Here is a 5,301-nt window from a genome sequence, read left to right as displayed (position 1 = left end):
TGGTGGACAAGATGCCCAACGTTATATGGCTTGAAGGCTCCTTTGTGGAGACCATAAAGGGGTGGCAATCGGCGTGGTTCTACATCACCGAGCCGCGTGACACCAAATGGGTGGCTGCCCCCAAGTTTCGATCCAGATTCCCTACACGGCTCACTTCCTGGAAAGAGAAGGGCTTGTCGTGGGGTTCATCGGTGGAGCTAGACGGACTCCAGAAATGTATCCTGAACATGACATGCAAGAAGCTCAAGCTTGTCAACATAGTCCAGGTCATGCTCATCCGCCGGATCCTCCCGTGTCAACAACGGGACTTCAATTTGTGGGAGTTTGACCCGTCCCAGCACCAGACTCTGAGTGAGCTCTTCGATACGACGCATAAGGACGTCTGGAGGGTGTTGTTCAAGGGTGCCGAGGTCCCTTCCCCTCTCACCGAGGACCGCGGGCTAAGCGCGAAGCGCCCAGCGCATTCGGTGAGTTCTATACATCCGGTAGGATATTTTATTTCCCCTAGCTTAACCATGTGCAGGGTTTGATCTCCATGCCTTTGACAGGACTGGGTGGAGATGTCGGGGCAGATTAACTGTCCGGCCCCTTTGCCCGAAGACACTGCGGACGCTCTCCTGACGGAGATGCTGACTCCGGCTCCTTACAAGGTGCCGGAGAAGAGCAAGAAGGCCAAGGGAACCCGAAAGAGTTCCCGACGCCAGGTGTTATCGGACTCATCGTCTGATAACTCCGCGACGCACTCCTCCCCCGAAGACGAGGAGGAAGATGAAGACGCTCCCCTCCAGTCGGGGGAAACAAGAAAAGGAAGGCCGCCCCAACCGGGGGGCCGAAGGGTCCAAGAAGTGAAGGACTCTTCTTCCGGACTACTCCAGCACTGCCGCCAAAGGCGAAGATGAGTGGCTGCTCAGGGCCAAGCCCCTGGCGAAGTCGTAAGTATTCGGATGCCAGAGTAATTCATAGCATACCTTTGTCGCACTGCTTCTCCTAATGCCGAATTATGATTATGCAGACCACCACGAGCCCGTATCGACGTATCATCGGACGGCTCCCTGGGCTCGTCGGATATGGACAGTGATCCACTTCTGACCGCCACCTCCCCTTGCCCTACGGACAACGCCGAGGTATTGTCTCAAGAGGTACCGGGTCGAGGGGAGACAGTCTCGGTAGGCGCCTCGAGGCGACCTTCCGGATTCCGGGAGCAGAGGGAGCAAGGCTCCCAAGGGCTCCGAGTTCGGCCCTCAGCCGAACACCGCGCCGGAACCTCCAGTGGTTCCGGACTCAGGCAGGCGGCCTCCTTCCAAAAGGGGCAAGACGCCTGTGCAGGTGACCTCTGTCCATCCAGAGGCACCGGACAATCTGCTGGGAGCGCTTTGCAGTGCTTCCATCGACGAAGGGCACCGCACTATTATGAGTGTAGTGATCCAGAAGGTTCAGTCCGCCAATAGCGGACTGACCGAAGCCTGTGCCAGCCTTCTGACAGGCTTTGAGGTAAGTATTTGAAATATAGGGAAAATATTACCGCATAGACAGTAGCCCCTGATGCTCTGTTCAATGTTCACAAAGAAAAGCCGAACGGAGGATCAAACAATATCGCAGGAGTCTAATATAAGTATGTCAATATGCGTATGCAGGCTTCGCTACTGGCATCTGCTGCATTGACTGCGGAGGTCACTGCACTGAAGCAGGACCTTAAAGGGTCCAAGGACGAGCTCGACCTTGCCAAGAGGCAGCTCGAGGAGAACAAAGGTAAGTAGTACCTAGTCTATGGATATGCATAAAAATAATGCGATTGCAAAATGACAGGATCATCGTAAATTTGTCAGGGGCCACGACCGAGGTGGCGATCTTGAAGTAAGAGCTATCCGAGGCCGAAAACAAAGCGGCCAAGGAGCGCACCGAGTGGGAAAGGCAGGAGGCTCGGGTGGGCGAGGTGCAGCAAGAGCTCCAAGCTCTCGTGACAAAGCACGAGGCGTTGGAGCTTGACTTGAAGACACGAGAGTCCGAGCTTGCCGCGGCCCTCGAGAGCGCAAAGAATGCCAAGGCCGAAGCCCAAAAGGTCCTCCAGGAGATTGATGTGATGAAGAAGATAGCGACGGGTAAGGCATTCTATATGCAAAGCAAGCATGTGAAAGTAAATTACTTGTTACTTACCCGAATCCGGAGCTCTCTAGGAGCATTCGCAGATTTGCCCCGCAGTGTGTCGGATGCCGCAACGTTTTACCAGGCCAAGGAGGGAAGCTCAACGGAGAAGTTGTTCTGGGCCCAATATACTGGGACCGAACACCCGGTGCCTATGACCGACCAGCTAAAGCAGCTGGTCGAGCTACACAAGGCGGCCGAACAGGCCAGGAAGGGCTTTATAGTCCGGCTGTGGCCTGGCGACGCCCTTCCGAACAGCTACTTCGGCCTGGTGAGGCGGCTTGTGGATGCCTGCCCACGGCTAGAAGTCGTCAAGCGGTCCGTCTGCATCGAAGGTGCACGCCGGGCTTTCGCCCGTGTGAAGGTGCAATGGGCCAAGCTAGACGCCGTGAAGCTGATCAAGGAAGGGCCGCCGGAGGGCAAGGAGCATCGCCACCCCGAGATGTACTATGAGGGTGTCCTGAAGGGTGCTCATCTCGTAGCGGACGAGTGTACGAAAGATATAATATTTGAGTAAACTCGCTCGTGTAATCTTGTATCTAAGAAAACTTGTTCATATGCACTATGCAACGCTTGTTTGAATTTAAAATATTACCTTCTGTTCGACTGTTTATCAAATCTGAGAGATGGCTAGTCGTCGGCTTCTGCCCCCATGCCACGAGTGCTGGGGTGTTCGGGATAAACCTGAGCACTCTTGTTCCCATTTTTGGGTCCTTTGAGGGAGGTGCTCAACACAACGAACAAGGCAATCGGACTATAATGCGTTATCACTCTCACTTAGCCATAGAATTCTATAATTTTAAATTTCGGCGAAGCCCCTAGTATCCGGAAGGCCGAATTCGGGGCGCGATAAACGCCTTAAGCCGGACAGGGCTGACTCCTCGCTCTAAGCGGCATAAGTCTTTAGGGACTCGAAAACCTCTCGAACAGCGACCAGTCTCTCGCCTTATCATGACAGTCAGTTTTAGCTTTCTCTACTGAGGTGCTTAGCCCAGCTGAACCGGGGCACAATCGTAGTAGTTCTCCCAGTGCTACCTTAGCCGATACAACGGAACATAAGGTACCAAAACATGGGAGCCGCGCAAACCCAACTATTGACCAAAGACATGATTCGGAGCTGATGCATATAATGCTATAAGTTTGGGGTGCCGCACTTGTGAAAGTGTTCGGACTTCTCACACCATATTGTGGGGTACTTAAGCCCCTGGTGTATTGGCCGTACCAAAGTGTACAGATGCAAGGTGTCAATAATGAACACACACACACACACACATATATATATATATATAAGAAGAATGCAATAAAAGCCTTAATGCAATGCATTGTTTATCAAAAAACGTGCGTTAGAGCAGAATGATACAGGTAGTGCGATAAGCAAAAAGTAGGACTATGTCCCCTCCAAGGGCAAGCCGAGGAATAATATTAAAGCAAGTATTTCACTCGTTATCGTAATCCACCTGGGAGTTCCGTGGTGTGATGTAGCTTTCTGCCTCCTTGGTTGCTGCATCATTTGTTCGGCAATCATGCTGCTGGACAGGGTTTCCAGAGATTAATGTCCTGAAAGAGAGAAAAATAACACAGCGGGAAGCCCCTAGTGCGGTTTAAGCCGCGTCTTGGGGCGTGCCGTAGTCGTGCCCCCTCCCTACCTGTGCCCATGGTATTTTTAATGCGTAATTATGTACGCGTGGCACAAGTTACGCCGTTTGGCTTGGGCCGGGGTGGGGGCCGCATTGCTATGCGAGCTCGGAACGTGCCAGGCGGTCCTGTTGCCGATTACTCCGGGCGCACTTGATGGTGTTCGGGTCCTTAAACGCCGAACTAGTGGATTGCCTTAAGAGGCTGCTTTGCGCTTCCGCTGCGAGGGCCGTAGTGTGCTCCTCCAGTCGGAGAGAGCACACTGTGTTTCCATTAACTGTAATGACCCCCTGAGGTCCTGGCATCTTGAGCTTGAGGTATGCATAATGCGGTACCGCATTGAGTCTCGCAAATGCGGTTCGCCCGAGCAGTGCATGGTAACCACTGCGGAACGGGACTATATCGAAGATTAACTCTTCGCTTCGGAAGTTATCCGGGGATCTGAAGATCACTTCCAGTGTGACTGAGCCTGTGCAATGGGCCTCTACACCTGGTATGACGCCTTTAAAGGTCGTTTTTGTGGGTTTGATCCTTGAGGGGTCTATACCCATTTTGCGCACTGTGTCCTGGTAAAGCAGGTTCAGGCTGCTGCCGCCATCCATAAGGACTCGAGTGAGGTGAAATCCGTCAATTATTGGGTCTAGGACCAGTTTGGCGAATCCACCATGACGGATACTAGTGGGGTGGTCCCTGCAATCGAAAGTGATCAGACAGGAGGACCATGGGTTGAACTTTGGGGCGACTGGCTCCAACGCATATACGTCCGTGAGCGCACACTTCGGCTCCCTCTTGCGGATGTGGGTTGCGTATATCATGTTCACCATCCGCACTTGTGGGGGGAATCTCTTCTGTCCTCCGGTATTCGGCTGCCGGGGCTCCTCCTCGTCATTACTATGTGGCCCCTTATCTTTGTTTTCGGTAATTAACTTGCCGGCCTAATTGAACACCCAACAATGCCTATTGGTGTGGTTGGTTGGCTTGTCGGGGTGCCGTGTATTTGACACGAGCGATCGAGTATACGGTCCAAACTGGACGGGCCCGGAGTGCTTCTTTTGAATGGCTTTTTCCGCTGACCGGGTTTAGAGCCTTTGAATCTGGCATTGACTGTCGTATCCTCGGTATTGTCGCTGTTAATGCTGCGCTTATGTTTGTTGTGACGTGACCTGCTACTGCCGTCCTTGGTATCCGAAGTACCATGGTTCTTTGATATGTTGTTACTGCGAGCCAGCCAGCTGTCTTCTCCCACACAAAAGCGGGTCATGAGTGTCGTGAGGGCTGCCATAGATTTAGGATTTTCTTGACCAAGGTGCCGGGCTAGCCACTCGTCTCGGATGTTGTGCTTGAAAGCTGCTAGAGCCTCTGCATCCGGACAGTCGATGATTTGATTTTTCTTTGTTTGGAATCATGTCTAGAATTGCCTGGCCGATTCCTCTGGCTGCTGAATTATGTGGCTCAAGTCATCGGCATCTGGTGGTCACACATAAGTGCCCTGAAAGTTGTCGAGGAATGCGGCTTCCAGATCCT

Source organism: Triticum urartu, chromosome 5 (genome assembly GCF_003073215.2).
Source record: "Triticum urartu cultivar G1812 chromosome 5, Tu2.1, whole genome shotgun sequence".
In the NCBI taxonomy this organism is placed as follows: domain Eukaryota; kingdom Viridiplantae; phylum Streptophyta; class Magnoliopsida; order Poales; family Poaceae; genus Triticum; species Triticum urartu.
This window is presented reverse-complemented; position numbering follows the sequence as displayed.